At 37.9% G+C, this 23,186-nt stretch overlaps 1 protein-coding gene across 5 annotated transcripts in view; it reads left to right on the forward strand.

Moving 5' to 3' along the window:
* AKAP6 (A-kinase anchoring protein 6) overlaps positions 1-23,186 on the forward strand; it is a 521,710-nt gene that overhangs the window by 345,699 nt on the left and 152,825 nt on the right. The gene's annotated exons all lie outside the window — the stretch shown is intronic.

The raw sequence follows: 23,186 nt of genomic DNA on the forward strand, positions 1-23,186 counted from the left end.
ATCCCATTAAAAAATGCATATGCCTCTGTGTGTATAAATTTATACATGAAGCACAGTTAAAGTATATCAGTGTTAATACTCTACCGTGGGAATACAATATGACAAGGAAATTGGCAATACAATTAAAGTTCACATAGTATTAGAATTTTTTTCATTAAGATAAAAAAAGTTTTCATGACAGTGTAAGAGGATAAATTGAGACTTACTAGTGCAACTAGAACAAATGTGCACATTTCAGTGTAGCTCTGAAACAAATATAGTAAGGAAGATTAATGCTCTGGGTCTCTCGAAAGGGACTCTCTCACCATTGTGTTGTCCTAATGAGTGTTTGAAATCGGAAAGTAGGAAGTAGGAATCAATGGTAAAACCCATCTACAAGGATGCATATTATGTGGAGAAAAGTGTTTCCTGTTTGTCTCTCTCTCTCCTTTCTTTTTCTTGCCTTCTTCATTTTCTACCTGCATTCTCTTTCTATCTCCTGATTTTCTTTGCATCCCCCCATTGTTTTCCTGATTCCTGATTCCTGATTATGTTTCCTTTTTTTTTTTTTTTTTTTAAACCCAGACATTTGTGTTGTTGTAGAAGGGTTACAGTGTTGCCTTCCGCCACCTATATGTCATCTGTGGGAAACATAAAGATAAGAGACAACCTTTCCATAAATGGACATTTGAGCTGCAATGTACTTGGTGCTTAGTCTTCATTCTTTGCCCAACCAAAGCCATCTGAAATAGAAATGAGAAATGCACGGTTCTTCCCTTTCGCATAGGATTCAATTTGTAGCCTTGAATTACTCATAATGCTGACTTTGGTTATTTGCCTTTTCCCCCTGTTTCTTGTAGATATATTCACCTGACATACTGAAATATTAATGAATCTTACATTAATAGATGCTCATATAGCTCATATATATGTATACACATACAGAGAACTCATAATTTTGACTTATGAAAGCTACTCAGTTGCAGACCCTTGAGGATGAGACATTCGCTGGAGTAAACCATTTCTGACAGATCATTTGATGTTAAATGGTCTGATTTTGTTTGGCGATCTTCTGTTTACCACAGAATGAGACGGAGGCATTGTAAGCCCAACCATCTACACAGATTTCAGTTCATATGGAGCTGGGATTGCACTTCAGGAACTTGAAGAGGTGGTAGGGTTGGGAAGTTGCTACCCTCCAAAGGCTGGCAAATAATGTCCAGAGAAGTGGCTCTCTCCGTGAAGGTCATTTCTCCTTCCTCTCAAGTGTTTCCAGGCCAGCATCAGAGAGGAAAACTGTCAGTAATTTCTAAGCTGGCTGGGTTTCATCTGGTGACCTTGGAGCAAAGGAAGTCTAACACAGTGCTGGTTTCTTGAGACATTCCCTTGATCTCTCTGTAAATACTGCCCAAGGGGTTTTGTTTCCAAGATGTTCCCGAGAGTTCTTCTGGCCTAGGAAGTAAAAAGGGTTTTAAGTACTTGAAATTTTTTTCTAGTTTGCTTTAAAATGGCACAAAGTCTGTATAACAAGTCCTTGGGTTGTTTTAGTTCTTTATTGTATTGTGGGACCAAGATTTTTTTTCCCTTAATTCCACTGTTTCTCTCTGCCTGTTTTCTACATTGTCTTTACTCAGCAACTTTCACATCCTGAAACACTTGTGTTTCTCTAAATATATAAATTACTTTTTAGCCTTTTCACTTAATCTCCCTAATTCATTATACAGAGCACTCAAGTTTTTCGTATGATTACCCAATAAAATTCACTTGTATCTTTGTCAAGAGAGGCCTTTGTTTCCTAAAAAGCTGCCATGCCATGATGCTTCTGGTATTTGACAGACGAACAGGTGTGTTTACTGTAATCAATGGCTCCTTCAAGCACAAAAGTTACAAACCAGTTACCTCTCAGTTACAGTTTCATTTCTGTGACAATCCTAAATCTTTTGTTATCATCTTTGCTATAAAGCATGCATCAGTCCATTGCTCAGCATGGTGCTACTATCTATCTATTTCTAGTTAAAGAAAAAGAATATTTGCTTTGCATAGTGACCTGATCTTGAAAGGTTAAATTTTACTTAAATTCTGACTCTGAGTACAAGGAAAACCAGGTCATTAAATTAAAAACCCAATTATTTATCCCTGTGCATCATATTAGGAAAAACTGTTTCATCCTACTGGGTGCACTGTTAAAAGAGTTAAGGTGGCATTGAGGGAATTTTCGACCCTTAGTATCTTTTTTTTTTTTTAAGTTTTTATTTATTTAGTTGACACAAAGAGAGAGAGATAGTGAGAGAGAGCACAAGTGCAGGGAGTGTGGCAGGTAGAGGGAGAGGGAAAAGCAAGCTCTCACTGAGCAAGGAGCCCAATGCGGGGCTCGATCACAAGACTGTCAGATCATGACCTGAGCCGAAGGCACATGCTTAAACGACTGAGCCACCCAGAGGCCCCTCAACCTTGAGTATCTTATTTAAATGCCATTAAGCTATCAGTAATGTTTGCTGCCCTTCCTTTCCCATCCTTGCGGCTGACAATGTACTTGTGGGTAAACAGAGAATTTACTTTATAACTGGCCTTGTACACTCCCTGATGACACTTCTTAGTGTGGGTGACAGAGGAACTCACTCATGTGTTGAGCCTCAAACAAGGCTGTGTTGAATTTAAGTAAGTCTGGTGAGAGGAGCAAGAGGATGGTAAGGGAGGCAGACACTGTTTATACACAATTCTTGGGAACCTGGCAGGAGGATCTGAGCATGGCAGGGAGAAAGGAGTCTTCAACAAATATCACACAAGGCTGAATAGCACTTTTTAATGGGAAATTCTTGTTTTGACTCTAATTTTATGCTTAGATGCTTTTAATTTGATCCACATTTAATTTGCCATTCCTTGGAGAAGGCATTGATGATATGAAAAACTTATCTGCTCTATTGCTAATGAAACAGGATTGGTTTCAGGGGCTACCATGATGGCATTGTATTTGAACGGTGCCCACCTGGAAACATGGAAGGTCACACTGCTGGAGTCATTATGTCATGTCTGCACCCATTTTTCTGATTGTGATTGCCTAAAAGCTTTGTTAAAGTCATAGTTCTGAAGAAAAATGGGTCAAGACCGGGACTTAAAAAAGCAGCAAAGAAGCCACGTTTGGAAATCTGAGGTGTAAAGCATCATAAAGGACATACGAAGAGCTAAAAGGCAGTGGTACATCTGAAAACACATGTAATAATATATAATAGGTTTATTTATATATATTTGGATCTCCCAGAATCCTATCATTTTGACACTTAATGAAAAACAATGGTATTCAACACTGGTGTGACAAGTTTCAGAGAGGCACAGGTAGAAAATCTGAGTTTAGGCTAAACACCTGCATGGTTAACAATTATTTTAGTTAGACATCTTAAGCTGCATACAGAGAATTCATGTCTTCTGTGTTTTAAAAATTAAGCTTCCATTATTTCTGAAATTCTAATGGCTGCATTAGCAACAGTAAAGATGTCCAGGTTTCAATGAAATATATTTCATAAATTAGCTTATCATTGCACTGATTTAGCATGCCTAGCAGGTGAGAGACAAAAACATGTGTTATCTTCCCTAGGGAACCTTCAATGAATGTCATTCTGGCTTCATATGTCTTTCTTCTCTCCCCTTCTTGAACTGATATAAAATTCTAATGTGTGCCCTCTAGTTCCATCTTCATTGAAATCTAGCAAAACTGCTGAAGGTAAGATAGTGGCAATGGTGCATGAAAAAAGGCAAAAGGAATACAGTGATTCATAGCATACTTGAAGAAAGTTGCAATTGTTAACAGTGCTACTTTTGTATGTAGACAGGTTAAAATATGTCATGTATCCGTGATAAAAATAAAGTTCTTCATCCTGGCTAGTTTCTTAAAGTTCATGGGAAAGGTGCTGAAACCATATGGGGAACTTGAAAATATTTCCGTATGCATCTGAAGACGTACCAAGTCACTATCTCCCAAAACAGTAGTCAGGAAAATAGGTGTATGTGCTCAGACTATCAGCAATCTTGACAAGTGGTTGTTGTTTAAATACCAGAAACGATAGATATTATAAAAAACCCTGCTTCTATTATTATGAAAATGAAACCTGACATTTTTAAAGTATAGTAGCTCAGGCCAACTTCTCTTATCTCTGTGTCTCTGTTCTTCTATGCAAATTTGAACTGCTGATTCGAATATCATTTTGTGAATGGTGTTCATTGGTCTTCATTTCCAGTAAAGTAGGTGCCAGTGCTTTTGGAAAGGAATGATCCTTCTCCCTCGGCATTATTCCCATTTGCTAGGTAAGAAAACTGAGATGTATGTCCAAATATGTTTCCTTTTACTGGTAAGAAAACTAAGCTTTGGAATCCTGTTCACTTTCATTTTTTCTAGTCCTCTTTTTTGCTGACGGACAGCCCTTTTTCCTTATCATTTCTTAGGAAGCCTGAACTTAAGTGGCCCCCTCACTCTTTGAATGAAGCTGTCTGGTAAAAGCTTTGGCCAGAATTTTCTTCTGATAATGACAGGAGGAAGATATATCAGTGTTTGAGTAAAGCCACACAATTAAAATTACACTGCTAAGATCTAGTCAATAAATATTGGCACTACTAGGTGAATTTAGGGATATGAGTGCTGAAAGTTAGTATTCTTTTTAACAGTTGAAACTCAGAGCTTGATGTGTATGGAGCTCAGAGTCACTGCGAACCCACTCTGCCTAACTCTACAAAGTATGCCTTTTTATTCAGAGCACAAACATATTCAAGAACCCTTCTGGAGTTATTTGAAGAATTAAAAGAATTATCAGCATGACTACGCTTGCCTTTCTCCATCAAAAGTGAAAAGTGTATCAGTGCATCCTGAAAAGGTATACCTTTAGGCTATTAAAAACAAACAGATACCAAGTCATGATATATGAAAGCCCGCCAGAACAGGAATGTATCTAAAGTCTTTGGCTCTGTATTTCTCTCCTTTATTGTCTTTCCAATCCGAATAATACAAATGGCGACCATCACTTCTCGAAGTCTTGTCAAAAACATGAGACTGTCATGTGTTCCCATTTCTGTGTCTCCAGCAAGCCAGAACTATACAATAAGTCACAAACTTAGCTAGAGAAGAGTTTAGAAGAAGCTTTTCAAAAAAACCAGACATTTTAGAAAATGTGTTCATTTGAGATGGTTTGGGTTTGAAAGCTACGACAAAATATCTCGTTGTTGAGTCAGATTTGGTTTCCATTAGTTACCTCTCAGGTTGTCCTTTTTTTTATGAATTACTCTTCACTTCTGGAGAAATTCGTTTTTTAGCACTGTTTTATAAATAATAATGGTGATCATTTTTAGCATTGCCTTTTTGAGGAGCACATATGAGTACGTTCCCTTTTGGTCAGTTGCCTTAAGCAAGAAGGATCGGGTCTTCCTTTCCTGTTGATTATACTTCCTACTCTGTCATTATCAGGTCTGATGTTTAGCAAAAACGCTTTCCAATTGCCTGTATGTGCTTTGACAGAACTGACAGCAGAAACTGTATCTTAACTTACTTGAATCAGTGCTGTAGAAAAGCACCCAGGCATGCTGAAGACAGCTTTTATGAGGTACATTTTGTCAGTGTAAACACTATGAAATCCAACACATTTGGAAAAGCATACTCTGTATTTGTTAGAATGAATGAATCACTAATGGATTAAAGAGCACAGCCAAATAAACCTAGACTAGTCATAAGCATATGTGGCCTAATATTCAAATGTAGGAAATCCAATTAAGCTCCAGCTCTCCTTAGTTTTTCATTCATGAGGCAGTAGCTCTACCGAAAAAGCAAATAACTAAAAAGTTTCTTTTACCCAAAAAAAAAGGCATTGCATTTTTAAAATATAAGTTTGAAGTTAGTCTTCCACAGATAGCCAATTTAATTATGCTAAAAATGACATTTTTAATTAAACACCAAGGTAAGCATAAATGGATTTCAAAATAATTAATCAAACATCAAAAAATTGAAACCTTTTTCTGCTTGAGCAGCAGAAATGAAAGAACCAGTCTTCGGGTCTCATAGAGATTCAATCTAATTTAATTCTCTGTCTTCTCTAAATAAACATTCCTAAAACCTTTTTTTCATCTGGGGGAATAAGGATGAGAGGGGTAATCAATATTTCTAGCATTTTAATTAAAACCGTTAGTGGAATAAATCCATTTAATTATCAGTTAATGAAATACAAGGTCATTTACCTGACAGGAACTTTGAGGGTGGATTACTAGCTGGAATAAAGCAGAAGAACCCAATGTCACAGCCATTTAACTTCTGTCAAATTTAAGGTTAAAATCCTTTTAGACTGTTTAACCTATTCTCTACCATTTTTCTATTATGTATGCCAATTGGCAGGAGAAATGCATGTGAAAACTTATTTTACATTTAATTGTGCTGCAAAGTTTTCATTAAATTTCTGCAAATATCTTTATATTTCTAGGGCATGAACTAAAAGGCTACAATAGATTTCAATGTAATTTTATTTTTATTTTATGTTTATCACATATAAAGAGACATTTGGACTTTTTTTTTTACAGCAAGTCTTATACATTATTTCTTCTTTTTTAGTAAATAGGAATTAATTAAATATAAATTTCAGCAGTCTGAAAATTTAGTATGCACATATGGAACAAATATGCAATAGTAAACAAATCACTTTAAATAATTTATAGTTAATTTTATATAACCCCTTTTTGAGGTGACCTGGATTTTATAAAAATAATATTAAAAAGTAAGAGCTGGTTGGTCACTAAGCTAGATTTGCAGATTGATTTGGTAAATGATTTTAAGTTGGTTTAACAAATGAAGGGAGGGCAGGAAGTATGTTGCAGAGAGAAGTTCCTTGTCTTTGTTGGAGAAACCAGGTTTCTCTAAGTAGCTCATGGGGCTCACATTCTGTATAGATCAATTTTAAAAATGGAACTTAAGAAAGGCTCTTGTTCTTTTTTTCTTTAACACAGATGTTGAATTAATTATCTAGAGTTTGGGGTTTTATTGTAATTTTGTAGATTTGGGTTTGTCTCATAGCCATAAATGTCAGAGTTAAAAAGGTAGCTTGTTACTGAGGTCTTATTCTTCTTTTCTAAAATGAAACTCCCTTAATGTTAGTCATGTATAATGCAGACAAGTATATGAAATTTACTCTGCAGTATTTCATCTTGTGGCACCTTAGCTTTGTACTGTGCGAGGAGCCCAGTATACCTTATAGTAGCTTGCCTTTAAAAAAATATATTTATACATATATATGTGTGTATATCAGATACATACATACATATATGATATACATACATATATATGATATCTATAAATACATATATATGTATATCATATATTTCTCAGATATATATTAATGGAAAGCCTGCTTCTCCTTCTTCCTCTCCCCGCCACTCTCCCTGTTGTGCTCTCTCTCTCTCTGTGTCAAATAAATAAAATCTTAAAAAATATATTTATTTGTTTACTTGAGAGAGTGAGAGTGGGAGAGAGGGAGCACAAGCAGGAGATTGAGGGGCAGAGGGAGAGCGAGGGAGAGAATCCCAAGCAGACTCCACACTGAGTGCAGAGCCTGATGTGGGATTGAATCTCATGACCCTGAGATCACAACTTGAGTCAGAATCAAGTCAGACACTTAACTAACTGAGCCACCAGGTGCCCCTGCCTTTTTTTTTTTTTTTTTAGGTTTATTTATTTTTCTTAATAATCTGTACATCCAACGTAAGGCCCGAACTCACAACCCTAAGTTTAAGAACTGCATACTCTTCTGACTACACCAGCCAGGTGCCCCAGAAGTTTGCCTTTTAAAGACATTCCAGTATCCAGTCTAACTTCTGAATGCTGAGTACAATTAATTTACAAAAATCTGTGTCACTTAAAACAGAAATCCATTACCAACTCAAATATGTTAAATCGAACCAGGGTTCCCCATGAAGGTACAATGATAGCAAAAGCAGTCTTGTTGGGCCCATTTTTTAATACACCAGACTGTTCTTAGATATTTTAGTACTTAAAGAAAATAGCAAAAACTATTAGGAAGGCTGGTTTAGGCTGGGTACTTCCAAGAACTCTCTTTCCTCTATTTCATAGTCTTTAAAATATAATCCTTGTGACTTACCAAAGAAGATGGCAAATAATGCTTGTTCTAAGCCATGAATTGAGGCATATTAAAGGACAAATTATCCATGATACTTAATTATTTTAACTTTAATACATGGAAACAGCTAGAGATAACCCTATGAAGACACAGAGAGCTTTGGCTCTCATATAAGTTATGTGATGCTCTTCATACTGACCAGTCATAGGAATTTGCCTCAGTAGCCCCTATCTGACCTTTCACATATTTCAACGGCCCCTGCCTTGGGTTCCAGGTGCCCACATTTATGCAGTGTCTGCCTTGTCCATTCCTCCACATTTCCAGCCACTTTTTAATAGAACATGCCTATTCTATTGTTTGTCCCCTGGCAGCCAAGGATCATGGGTTTAATGGATTCATCACTCTTGGTTGAATGGTGGTGGTGTGGTATCTAAATGTTACAGATAATAGAGTTTGTCTCTGTGTGGGGTCAGTTGCAGCTTCATGGACTGTGGAAGATCTAGTTCCTATAGAGATCATAAACAACAAATTGTTACAATTCCCTTTGGTCCCTTATATCTTAGATTTGTTGTTTTTTGACCACCCTTTATCCTCCCACCTTTGAATATCTTCAAAATCCATCCATTCTAAATCTTTCTATATACATATTCTTTTAGGAGTCTCATCACTGATGATGATTTTCACCACTGCCAGAAGATGTACCTTTCCAGTTCAGCCTTCATCCACTTTTCATCCTATAGTTGCATCTTCAACTGCCTAGAGAAGATTGCCAGCTTTTTATGGTGTTGATACCTAAAGTGTTCTGTAATAACTAAATGTAGCTCTTAACCTTTTCTACCTTTTCTGTCATTACCCTGCCAGTACTGCCTTTAGCAATAGATACCAGAAGCCATTTGTTCTCTTCTTATCTCTTTATTTCTCAAATGGGAACCATCAGCCACCAACTTCTTCTGAATCTTCCTTGACAAGGCCTTTTGGAATCATACTTTTCTATTTCCCCAGCTGTTCCAGTAGCCTAGGACTTAATCTGTTTATGTCTAGATGACTCCACCAGCCTCTTACCTGATTGTCTTTCCTTCTCTTAGAAACCCAGAATATCATGGAGCTGGATTATTTTTCAGCATTCTTTTGCCTTCTGATCCTTATAAAACACAGAAAGTTTTCCTAGAAGGAAATTCCATGCATTATAATCATTCCCTGTTGCATCAAATCCAAGTTATTTTACCTTTTCCTTAAAGATACTTCCAGCCATCACACCAAATTAATTTTTCATTTCCAGTCAGGAAAACTACTCTCCATTCAAGCTAAAACTCAACTGCTCTGCTCTGAACTTGTTTACCTTTCTCCTCACTTGGTATTTTCTCCCCATTCCTCTTTCTGAATGCACACCTCTCAAACTTTGAAATCCTTCACTGATTTTGTCCCATGCAGCATTATGTGTTCTAACATTTAAAGTGCAGAGAGTCACTGTATTAATTGGTACATATCTGGCCTCCATTTAGGTATTCTACCATTGAAAGTTTAGTTATTCTATTTGGCTCTTTTTCTTTCCTTCTCCTTTTATTAATCTATAAATAAGATTTGTGTACCAATTTCCTCGTCTGTAAAGTGGGTATAATTATATTTATCTCAAAGAATATGAAGAAACTGTTAAGTAGCAGGTTTGTATTTGTTTACTTTCTGTGGTCTCTGTGTTAGCAAAACTAGAGCAAACAAAGTATTGCCTCATTTTGTTTATAGTCATGAATTAGCATGTTCAACAGAAAAACATAATAATTGATTTCTACCATTTTGTGTTCATGCAAATCGAATGATTGACGGTTTCTGGCTTCTGCCTATTAAAAACCTGTGCAGACTCATAGTAGCAAATCAGAAGACCCCTGTCTTGGACCATTTGGGCTCTTCTGCCATGTGCAAAAGTCTAATTTGAAACCATTGTACCTTAAACTCTTGCTAATTGCTCAAACTTAAAGTCATTATTTCAGATCATTATTAAAAATCAGATTTTGCCCTATAAAATGCCCATAATTTTTAGCAGCTATATATCTGCTATGTAATTTCCTCTTTCAAAAAATGTCATGCTCAATTTAGTATTGGTATGTCGTTTGCAAGCGACTGGGGGAATTTGTGAGGCCATTACAAACTCTAGTTTCACAAGAGTTGGGCTCTGAAGCCTGTACCACTGACATTTGGGGTCTCTTTTCCTGCCACAGTCCCACAGCATATTTTTCATACCCTAAGGGCTCCTTTAGGGGATGTTCTGTGATGGAATGAAGCAGCATTGACTAAAATGAGAATTTTCTCCTCTATGAGAAAGTGAACTGAGAGGAACCCAATCACAAATGGAACAAACCAATTAAACTGAAATAAAACACCATTCTGGGGGCTAATTAGTTAAGAATGAGATATATTCCTCTGATAGCCTTCTGGGATGATACTTTATACACAATTAAAAATATTAAATAGCTATTTTTATAAAATATGTAAAGGATACAGAAGAATCATATTCCAAGCACTTCTGTAAACTCACAAAATGATGTATATAGGATTTGCAATCTCTTGTTTTACACTTAACTTTTGGTTGTAAAATATTTTGGTGAGGAAAGTACAAAATGAGGAGTTGAATTCAAAAAAATTTATCAATAGAAACAGTGTGTCAATGGGTAAAATTGATTATTGAAAGAGAAATAACTATCAGGAAAAGCATGAATATGTAGCAGATTAAGAAATAGTTGACTGTGGCAGAGATTACTATCTCATCAGAAAAATGAGTTTTATTTGAATAATTTAATTTGAATTAAGATATAAAGACCCTTTTGTAATAAAATATTTTATGAATTAGTAAGCATAAAATCATTATGCTTTTATCATAACATTTACTATTTAATGTTCAATTAAGTACAGAATTCAAGTTTCAATTTATTTCATACATTATAAACCACTCACATATGGTTCTGTTTGATTTTTAGAAGATCTCTACAAATTCCTTGATGCGCCAAAGTATCCCACTGATTCTGCTATGTTTTGCCACAGGATCACATGCTCTTTATCCTAACAATGTTAGATTCTATTTCTGAGAAGGAATAGAGAAAGAGAGTGAGACAGAGCGAAAGAGTGAATTGGTTGTAATTGGGGGAGATTATCATCCTTTCTTTTTTCTCAATTACCTTCTACCCTGATTATACTATTCAATCCAATAGATAACTCCTATTTATTCCAATATTGTTCATTTTTGAGGGGAAGGGAAAATAGAGGACAGAAGAAGAAAGAGAAGGGGAAGGAAAAATGAAAAACGGGCAGAAAAATTGTTCCCCAAAGTAATTTTCAATCATTTGGAAGTGTGTGGGGGATAAATACAAGGTAACATAGGATTTTAAAAGCCCTATAGGCATACTCACACAATTCATCACTGGATCTTTTAGTAAATCTTTTATTGATTGATTGATTTGATTTGATTTATTTTATTTTATTTTTTAAGATTTTACATATTTATTTGACAGAGAGAGATCACAAGCAGGCAGAGAGGGAATCAGAAAGAGAGGGGGAAACAGGCTCCCCGCCAAGCAGAGGGCCTGATACGGGGCTCGATTCCAGGACCCTGGGATCAGGACCTGAGCTGAAGGCAGAGGCTTTAACCCACTGAGCCACCCAGGCACCCTTTGCTTTGATTTTTAAGCCATCCTTTTTCTCCCCAGTTTTATTGAGATGTAATTGGCATGTCACATTGTACAAGTTTAAGGTGTATAACATAATTATACATGTGTGTGTGTGTGCATGCAAAATGATTACCACAGTAAGATTAGTTAACATCCATCACCTCACATAGTTAATAAATTTTTTTCTTCGTAATGAGAACTTTTCAGACTCACTTCTTTAGCAGATTTCAGATATACAGTAGAGCAGTATTAGCTACAGTCATTCTGTTGAACATTACATCCCTGGGACATATTTATCTTGTAACTGGAAGTTCATACCTTTGTACCACCTTCACCTAATCCACTCCCCACTCCACGCTCTCCCCCCTCACCGCCCCTCACCTGTTTGTTATAAATCTTTTAAAATGTCGATATCAAGGGGCACCTGGGTGGCTCAGTGGGTTGGGCCGCTGCCTTCGGCTCAGGTCATGATCTCAGGGTCCCTGGGATCGAGCCCCACATTGGGCTCTCTGCTCAGCAGGGAGCCTGCTTCCTCCTCTCTCTCTGCCTGCCTCTCTGCCTGCTTGTGATCTCTCTGTCAAATAAATAAAAAAAAATGTCGATATCAAGTTTTTGGGTAATTCCGATGTGTGAGGCAGGGTTTTATGGGCTCTGGGAGATTCCTTGACTTTAAAGAGATAATGATTTTGTTAGGAAATTAAGGCTCACATACCTGAACAGATAGATCATTACCAGTGCAAGGTGGTCTATGACACATAGTGGAAGAATAGAAGCATGAAGGTTGGAACTGGGGAACTGGTATTTATGGTGTCTCTTGGAGGACTTTTTGGGTTTATGTAAGTAAGAGAATAGACTAGAGAAGGTGTTTGATGAAGAGAAATGTTGCTTACAAAGACACAGGGGTACGAAGCTCCTGTTTTGGGACCAGTAATGAGTAGACAATGGTCTAGGGAAGCAGGTTGTGTGGAAAGTAATGGGAGGTCAGATTGGCAAAGTAGACTAGAATCAGACTGAAGAAAACCTTTTTTGCCAGCCTAACCTTTTTGTGTAGGTAGGTGAGTTGGACTATATTTTTCCAGATTTATGGTGATCATGATATGGGGAATACAATCAGAAATCTAAGGAAAGTCAATATATCTTAAATATGTCTCTTTTAAGATAAATCTGTCTGTTTCTCTCAAGATAAGTCTCTCTCTTTTAGTTATTTCAGTAAAAATGATAAAGAGGTGGTTGACATGAAATATGATAAAGATTTAGCCATCTACTGGTGAGGTAAAAGTAATAAAAGTAGCATACCAGCAGAACTAACTTGGATTTTTGATTTTGGTTTTGTTTTGTCTTTTAAGTTGATTTTTTTTTAAAGAAATGTGTTTGAAAACTCCATACTTAAATGTGTTTATGAAGTAATAGTTATAGCAGAGATGACTATAAAAATATATTCAAAGTGAACATAAATCTTTCTATTTTTTATGTGACTTTTATTATCTGCCTATCAAATTTTGCTAATTATCAAAATTGACTTTAATAAATCAATCTCCCCTTCAAAATTTTTTTCTCTTATATTAATCTGTCCAGAAGCTATGAGATTAGGTGTGGAATATTTTGTTTATTTTTATGACCATTTCTGTAATGTGATAAGTAGGAGAAAAGGGAACTGGTTTCTTTTTCTTAGAGATTCTTCTGATTGACTCTGAGTGAACATCACCTGGGAGTGGTGGTTAAAGCTGACCCTGCCCCAGAAACTAGGATACCTTTGATGCTCGTTGGGCCTTGAAATCTGCATTTCAGTGAATCCACAGATGATTGTAAAGCTATGGTCTGAGAAACATTATCTAGAGTGAAGGAGAATAAATCAATTTACTGGCGAGCAAACTCACTTGTCTTAAATATTTATACGCAGTTAAACAAATGGCTCAGTTCTTGATGCTGTGGGTCTACTCTGGCATCTCTGAATGCCTTCTCTAAGGAAGATCCTCGGAACTTAGCACCAGAAGGGATATTTGTGAGGGTTGTTCGCACATTTCTTACTCAGCATTCGGGGCTTCTCCTCCTGGAACTTCCCTAAGAGCCCAAGTGAATTTAATGGGCAGAATGTGGATAATACTGATATATGGCAACCCTGCAGAAGGAATTTTATCATAATATAATCTCTGGAATAGAGGAATAACTTCAGAAAGGCTCACATGCATTTCAACAAAAAAATTGCATGAGTTTTCAGGGCCCTGCCCTCAGCACTGATCCAGGAAGAATGTTCCCACGTGGTCTTTCAAGAGCCCAGAACCTGATTTGCCACAGGAGAAAGGGCCAAGGAATTCAGTGTAACAGCTTGGAGAATGGCTTTGCAAATCCAAGAAATACTCATTTCCTAATTTGTCAGCTAAAAAGGAGTTCAGAGAGTAAAGACACTGATAACATGCTGATCCTGTGGTAGGCTATGCTGAAGGGGTCAATGGTGGGAACAGGAGAAAAGCCCAGCTCTTTTTAAAGTCACTGGGAGCAGGCAGTTTCGATGGTAATAACTGCTTAACACAGCAAATGAGCCTACAAATCTATGAATGCAACCTGCTAGCTCTTTTCTCATTGTGCCAACATTTGCCACAATGGCTGTGGTTTCTGGTATTTTCAGTTTCAGATTCAAATGTAAACTCATGAGGGACACTTTTTACCATGGTCACTTGGGTTTCTCTGTGTCTAAAATACCGCCTTATACACAGTAGTCTCTGGGAAGGATAAGAGATTAGGCAATAGGTAGTCACATTGGTAATGTTAACTATTTTATAGTCATTTATTTTTTACATATAAGGAAGGTGCCAGGGGTGCCGAAGTGGCTCAGTCGGTTAGGCATCCAACTCTTGATTTCTGCTCAGGTCGTGATCTCAGGGTCCTGAGATGGAACCCTGAGTCAGGCTCTGTGCTCAGCATGGGGTCTGCTTGAGATTCTCTCCCTCTCCCTCTGCCTTTCCCTGACTTGTGAATGTGCATGCTCTCTCTCGAATAAATAATTAATTAATAATAAAAAAAAGGAAAGGTGACAATCTACGGGGTTTTTTAAAAGTCAAAGTCTACCCTCCAAATGATCACTGAAAGATTATAATGTAGCTCATCTTTTAAAATGTGAAAGCTTTTGGCTCTGTATTTTCTAAAGGACTTTTTTTTTCATTTTGACAGAGTTTTCACTCATATTGTATGTATCTCCCTGTTTAATATTTTTAATTTGGTCTGTACTTCAAAACTGATCACTGTTTTATGATTTACAACCTTGGAGAAAAATAACATAGTAGTCATAACTTTGCAGTTTTTTGTGATGCATGAAGATCAGATTTTTTAATGTTGGTTAATGCTTTGCTAATTAAAGTGTGCATGTTAATTAAAGCAGAGGCTAATGTTAATTACCTATATTAATGGAATCTCATGTAGCACCTGCCTGAAGCAATGGGTTCAATTTTCAAAATATCTCAATTAAGGCTGAAACTTTTGATTTGCATCTAGTAGGGTTTCAATTAACTGCATTGAAAACTTAAATAACGCTCTTAGGGGTGCAAAATATCAGTGATTATATAAAGTATGGTGGAGCTTGGTGGGTGAATTTATAGAGACTCTTTTTTCAGCCTAACTGTATTTATTTCTTGTCTACTGGTCCAATTCTGTTCACCCACCAGGACCCAGTGAAAACAACACCTCTTCCATGAAGTATTTTCTAATTCCCAGGATACTACCAACACCTGTTTGTTGCTCTTCTTTTACCCCATTCCGCCTTGTATTAAAATTGCTTGTTACAGTCTGTGTCCCTTGCTAAGCAGTAGCTTCTTAAAGGCCTTATCTTCCTCCCTTCCAAGGGCCAGCACACCTGAGAAGAAGCCAGCCTTTTTTGCTAAGTTGAAGGCATTCTTTGGTTGTTTGCAAAGCAACTAAATACGTTTATTGACAAAGCAGACATAAATGCACCTTTTATTTTTAGCACATGACAGTTGCACCACTGCCAGCTACATTTATGACTGCTTTAAGTAAAGCAGGAAGGTGCTATTGGGGATTTTTCTTTTTCTTTATCAAGGTAAAGAGTGATGCTTTTGTTAATTTCACTTAACTATGAACTGAAATGGGGAAGAGGCTACTTGTTCAAGATAAAATGGTCAGTTTATGAGACCAGACGACGTGTGTTTATGCTGACACGGATGATGTTAATATCTTCTTTCAGTCCCATGTTTAGAGCGTGACTGACCATTTCGCACTGACCATGTTTAGAGCGAGACTGACCATTTCGCACTGACCATGTTTAGAGCGTGACTGACCATTTCGCAATGTTAACTTGTGATCATAAGCACAAGTACTTTAATCTATCCATTTAAGAGAGCCATAGGTTTGTTTTATCTTAGAAGATAATGTGTGGGGAGGTCAAGTGGTGGACCCAAATCTTAAAAAAAATGAATTAAAAATATAAATAGATGACTGGAAACAGATACATTGTAATTAGTATGCTTATCGGTTCCCCTGAACTTACTGTTATGTTTACTGAACACCCAGTAACAACTATTTCTATTGGGTCTTTGGAAAGGATTATGAGCTAATGGTGCTAACCTTTTTGACATCTAGTATAATCACAGTTTCAGAAAAAATAGCTTCCATTACTCTACATAATAGCGGAAGCAATAATCTCCTCAATAAGTGTACATGAATAGATCACACACTGATCTGCAGCTCCTGGAAATAAGTGCCAGTTAGTGGTGTTCCTTGGCAAACTTTGACTCTGACTATCGATCTTAGTGGGCCCAGATTTGTCTTTATTCAACTGTGGAGAATATCAAATGAGCATAAGATTTCCACATGTAAGGTAAAACCGACAAGGTTACATAAAAGGCACCGTTTACTATCCTGATATGCTATTGGCATGCTGATTAAAAAAAATTTTTTTTTTTTTTAGGTAGAAGGGAATCGTATTGATTGAGCAGGAATATGTCAGCCATCGTCCTGATGGACAGGACAGATGATTACTAGACATAGTAGGACATATGATTACTAGAAATGAGATGTGAATGTGTCCATTAATGAAGAGCAATGCAGACTTAGATGTGAAAGTGAGAGCTCCCATACTTTGTGTCACAACGGGTTCCATGTTGGTTAGATAGTAGGTGGAATAAATGCAACAACTAGCTGGAAAAATAGGACAAGTATGCAGATCAGATTTTCCCAGGTTGAGGCAATGGGCCAGGTCTTTACAACTCAGAGAACAAAGTCACCAAAGCATCCATTCCCCATTGTGGTACCATTAAAGTGGCAGATGGCAGAGCATTAGCAGAAAGACACTGGGAACAGCTGGAAAACATCTGGTAGGAAGTGACAACCTAATGGGTGTGCTGGGCATTTCCTAATTGTGAGGCAATCACTCAAAAAGCTTGGAAAGAAACTTCAGTGTTTTGATGGTGGGAGAAAGGAGCTGGCTGGAGCACTACGCTCAGGTTCAGGGATTTGAGGGAATTTTGCAAATCAGTGACTATAGAGCCTGGTGAAAAGATTACAGAAAAAACTATTAAAAAATTAATTTGCTTTCCCCCAAGTGTCAAATAAGAAAACACATTTTAAAGGTGTCTGTGAGGCTCACAGTGGACCTGGAGTCCACCTTAGGAAGAAGTTTGATTCATCACCAAATTATGAATAATATTTAAAATGTAGGATTTTGAGGGTCTATGGAAAGGTTAGGTGTTCATGGAGAATATGGAAACACTAATTAAACAGGAATGAGGAAGCTGGACTACTTAATGACTCTATTCGCCATTTCTCTTTTTTGATTTACTATCTCATGACTTTCCTGGAACCTAGATGAAATATAAAAGGCTTTTTGGCCATTTCTGCCTCTATATTTCTTCATTTTTTTACCCACTTCAGCCATTTGTCCTTGACTGTCTATGTCTCCTTCCTGGCTCCCCACTTTCTGACAAGGATCACCGAACTTTTCATAACCTCTCTGTCGGGACTCACCATATACAGAGTGACATTTCATTCTGGGAACTTATTATTCTTGATAGAACAGGAACAGTGAGGACAGCATTCCCTAGGGGGCTGCGAGGTAGAATTTGAGGAGACAAAGGCCACTGATGCCTGCTATGACGTTAGGGCAGATTATCTCACAGGTTACCAGACAAACCCTTAGTTGCCCCCACGAAGCCTGTGTTGGAATATGCAAGCCTACAGGTGTTGGAAAGGAAAGAGAAATCTGAGTAGGTTCCAGGGAACCCGTGAATTTACCAGTTGCTGTCCAGATCACTTAGAAGATTAAACCAGACTGTTCAAAGTATAGCCTTTCAATAAATCTTGGGTCCGTGTTCCCTTGTCCGGCTTCCCCTTTATCCGCCGGACTAAATGTTTGTTTTGCCCTTGGGATCCAGGCTCAAACAAGTAAATAAATGAAAACAAGGAATGGAAAAATTTGCTCTAAGCAGGATCTGACCACCTTACTTTCCAAACATATAGGGCGCACATGTCCTATTTAGAAAAGGCAGGTTGCTGTGAGCAGAGGGCTAGGTGGAATCCAACTACAGAGGGAGAAGTGGGAGGTGGGGGGGGGGTGAGGGAGCGAGGAGCTGGAGCTGGGAGGGGGAAGAGTTGAGCAAGTCTAGCTGAGTCCGGATGGCACATAAACAAAAGCCCTAGAGAGGCGGTTCGGGGAGAAGGAGGTCAGAGGGGAACAGGTAGAATGTCTCCAGAAAGGAAAGGCAGGGCAACAAACTGAATGCACAGAAGTCAAGGGCTCAACATATCCTGCAACCCCAGCCCGAAATTTCTGTTACCACAGGACCCCTGTGAGCCCTTCATATTAACACATCATGATAATTGTAACAAATTATCAATCAGTGATTGTGGGAACCAGCCACAGAATGGCCAAGAAAAAGATCCTTACAGTGAGGTGGCATTGCTCATCACACCTTGGACATATGAAGGGATGGAGTGACAAGATGGCGGAGCAGTGAGCTGGACCAGAGCAAGGGGATAATTAGGGTATGTGGAGAAGGAGTACATGGTGGTGGTACACAGCCGTGAAAGTTTCACAATCAGTATCATTTGGAGAGGTGAAGGAGCAGAGGGGGCTTTGTTGTTGTTGTTTCTGTTTTCTTTTGTTTTGACTGAGTCCAAGAATCACAGGACAAGGTATATTGAGCCTTGCAGGAACATGACTGATGTGTATAGTTCACACAGGGACTTCGAGCCATAGTCCAGCTAGTTTAGCTGCCTTTTTCAGGGAGCCGGTTGGGGATTGGAAATCATGGTTGCGGGACTGTGTCTAGAGCGGTTACTTGAGATGAGCAGGAGAAGCAGTTCTGGACTTGGAGCCAAAAACCCCTGGCTCTTCCTTTTATTAACTATGTGATTTTGGACAAGCTAATTTTTTTGGATCTTTGGCTTCTGCCTCTGTTCAGTGCGGATAATAATATCAGATCTAGGGGCGCCTGGGTGGCTCAGTGGGTTAAGCCGCTGCCTTCGGCTCAGGTCATGATCTCAGGGTCCTGGGATCGAGTCCCATATTGGGCTCTCTGCTCAGCAGGGAGCCTGCTTCCCTCTCTCTCTCTCTGGCTGCCTCTCCATCTACTTGTGATTTCTCTCTGTCAAATTAATAAATAAAATCTTAAAAAAATAATAATAATAATATCAGATCTACTCAAGCACAGCATAAGATTATTATAATTATCAAATGAGAAAATGTATGTGAAATTGCATAATCTGTAAAGGTATAGATGTAATTTATTATCAGAAAGTATCAATATCCCATTCTTCCATGATGATGGAAGCATTTCCTCAGGTACCCAGTGAATTGTGAGCTAACAGGTGAAAGATAGTGAACTCAGGGTCACCACATCCACTTAACCTGTTAATATGCAGACTGAGTCAAATAACAAAATCAATACTCGTTTCAAGGAAAATAGATTATTTGGGATTGAACTATAAAATATATATCTAATTATGTAAAAATAAAATCTTATAGTTCCTTTCACATGTCCAATAAAATGGTGGAGAGTTTCTTTTTGGGTATAGAATTCTGACTAAAAGCAAGATATTTACCATTTTTAAAAAGCTGCAAAGAAAGATATTGAAGACAGTAGTGCATTTAATGCCAATATAAAAATGACTTTGTTCTTTCTGTCATCTTTTATTCCCACATGTTTGTGTCTGTCTCAGAGCTTTACTCAAACTAAAGTCCCAGCAGTCTTTAAATACCAAAGTGAAGACACAGGTGAATCACCATGTGAAATGTTTTATGTTCTAGATTTGTCTGATTGTTTCCTCATGGTGTCTTGTAACTTCCTCCTCTATTTCCTGTATACTGTAAGTTCGTCCGAAAGCTTGCTCAGAATAAGGTTAAACATTTTTGGCAAGTATACGTTCTGTGGCATCTCATCAAGTCAGTTTGTCCATTATTGGTGATGCTAAAGTGGTGACAGCTTACATACCTTCACAGAGAGATTTCCCTTGTGATTAGCAGACAATCTGGAGGGTAGTGCTTTGACATCATGTGAATATTCCACTCACCATTAAGAGTTTGCTTGATGGTTTTAGAAGCCATGGACAGTTCTTTCTGGAATCAATTATTTCTTTGGGGTTTGTAAGGTGGTAGTTTTCTAATTCTGTTATTTCTTTCACATTTTTACCTGGTGTTATTCTTTTACAAAGCTTCCTCTTTAACTTTGGATAAACTACAGTTCCTCTTTTATTTTTTAATGTATTTTTTAAGATTTTTGTTTATTTATTTGAGAGAGAACATGAGCGGAGGTCGGGGGCAATGGCAGGGGCCAGAGGGAAAGGGAGAACCAGACTCCCTGCTGAGCAGGGATTCCAATGCTGGGCTCTATCCCAGGACCCTAGGATCATGGCCTGAGCCAAAGGCAGATGCTTAGCCAACTGAGCCACCTAGGTGCTCCTACAATTCTTTTAAAAAGCAAGTGAAATTCCTCGTTTTTCCTCCTTACTCACCGAGTTTTGGGGTGAGGAATTGCTGTAATAGTCACCTTCACCAGGGAGACTTTTTTAAAAATTCTCTCTTTTGAATATAATTACAGATTGATTTTATTTATTCAATATGCTATAATCAATTAGAATGATTCTTCTTAGGTTGCTTAGATTGTCCCAAATTTGCCAAAAAGGAACCTCATCTTGATGGCTCCTCTGTCCTTCTGAGAGATACCATTGGTCAATGAATGCTTCTTTGCTTCTTGGCACAGGATGTCGCAGGCTTACTTTATTCTTTTCCTGCTCCAGATTTATAAAGGGGTTTTTAAAGTGATATGTTCAGCTATTTTTATAAAGAGACAAGCTATACCAGACTGTCTTTTTGCCTCATTCATTCATTGAGCAAGTACTTACTAAGTATCTGCCATGTGTCAGGAACCTGCAATATCAAAATAAATCCGGCTCTTGGGAGCTTTGAATCTAATAGGATGGAGGAATCATGACTATCTAACGGTGGGAAGAGATACGTGTTTGATAACAGAGGAGCATATCATATGTTGAGGAAATTCAGGTGAGGGAAAGGTTTTTGGACCAGTTGGAATGTGTGGGATGTGGAGTTGCAGAGATGGAGTAAAGCCTTGGAAGCAGAGGTGGCCTGGGAGACATGGTTGGTGCCTGGGAGACATGGTTCCGTCTAATGTGAGTATAAGTAGGATTCGCTATTTGTCAGAAAAGGAAGTCAAAGAGGGTCAGTTGAAAGGAGGACTGGGATCCACTTAGGAACAGTGTGGCAGCCACAAAAAGGCTTTTGTTCTTTATTGTTATTATTCGAATTTTAAACCTGAACAGATGTGCCATAGGAAACTTCGCAGAGAGGCCTTTTCTCATGTAGGCCATCAGAGGGGAAAGGTAATCATACCACCAGTTGGATGTCGAACAAGCTGGCTTGTAAGGGGTGTAATGACTCAAATACAAGGGCACTAGTTCCTCCTGTGATGTATCTTACATGCAATAGCAGATCACCAAAAAATGTTAATGTCGCTTCCTAAGAAGAATTGGTTCAATTGCCCATAACTATGAAAAGCCCATGCAGTTTACATATCCTCCTCCCAAGCACAGAACTCCTTCCTTCTTGGTTCTTCCTCAAAATGTTGATCTTTATACCCCCAGATAGTAACTTACATGGTCAGCTTTTATTGTATAAGCTATAGCACCTGAGTGAAATACCTGAACTACCAAATTGCTGCTGAAAATTCAGAGCCTAGAAGCTCCTACTGAAATGAGCCTCCTTATGTTCTTACTTTGAGGCTACTTACCTGTTGTTTTTGGTACTTAACGACAACTTTCATGGTGTAGTTTCCCAGGCTAATTTAACTTATCATGTGAAAGATAAGACAAGCTACTAGAGGCTGTCACGTCAAGAATTGCAAGGAGTAATTCTTCTAGCCTGGATACAGTAGAGGACATATATTGTTGAATGAAGAGCAATAACTCCAAAAAATCACTGGGCCTAAAGCTATTCTGTGTGACGAAGAGCAGCTCCAACGCTACCTGCAAGGATAATTGCATTATAATTGGCATTTATATCTTGACACTCATCCACAGAATCTGTTCTGGATATTTCAGACTTCCATCCTAAATGGAAGAAATGAAATAAAAAAAAAAAAAAGAATTCTTGGCACTTCAAGAGGTAAATTGCTCCATCCCTCTCCCCTCTGATAATTGACAGCCTAATTAGATGGGTTTGGGATTTGCAAACTCATCTTAGCAAGTCTGACCATTTTTTAAGCGTTATCATTTTCTCTTGGTTCCTTGTGATTTGAACTTTCCTATCCTGTTATAGGTTGTTCAACTGTTCTTCCCTACTATGACTTTAAAAACTCTGCTTCCCATGGTGGCCTGGAATGTGATCTATTTTCCCCATGTCTGAACTCAACTGGGTCTTTTATCTCCAGAGTTAAAGTGTCATAGAGACCTGCTAAAATTAAACGTTATCAGTTCACATTGAAATGTGTAGGCTTAATAGCCACCAGGAATTTTCCTGTTTGCAATTCATAGACAACCCCAATCAATGTCTTAAGCTGAAAGAATCTCAGGAGACTTTTGTCAAAGCCCCAGCTCAGGAAGTCTTTTGAATGCCACCATTCATATTCTACCTCTCAGATTGGCAACTTGAGGTGTTTGCCAGCACTTGCCAAAGATCTCTGCTTTCTCCTAGGACATCACCTCTTTCTCTGGCCTCCTGCTGAGATTGTTCATGAACCTACTCTCAACAACCCATTCATTCACTCATTCATTCACTCATTCATTCACTATACAATTTCCTGGGGCTTTGGGTATACAATTATGAATAAAAATGATGAGGTCGCTGCCTTTCTGGAATTTACATTTCAGTGGGATGTGGATCAGAAAAAGCAAGCGTGCAAAAAGCAAAAAAAAAAAAAAAAATGTTATTCAGTCAAATATAATTGTAAGATATAGTAAATATTAGGAAGAAAATAAATAAGACCTGAGAGAG

Source organism: Mustela erminea, chromosome 5 (genome assembly GCF_009829155.1).
Source record: "Mustela erminea isolate mMusErm1 chromosome 5, mMusErm1.Pri, whole genome shotgun sequence".
Taxonomy (NCBI): Eukaryota; Metazoa; Chordata; class Mammalia; order Carnivora; family Mustelidae; genus Mustela; species Mustela erminea.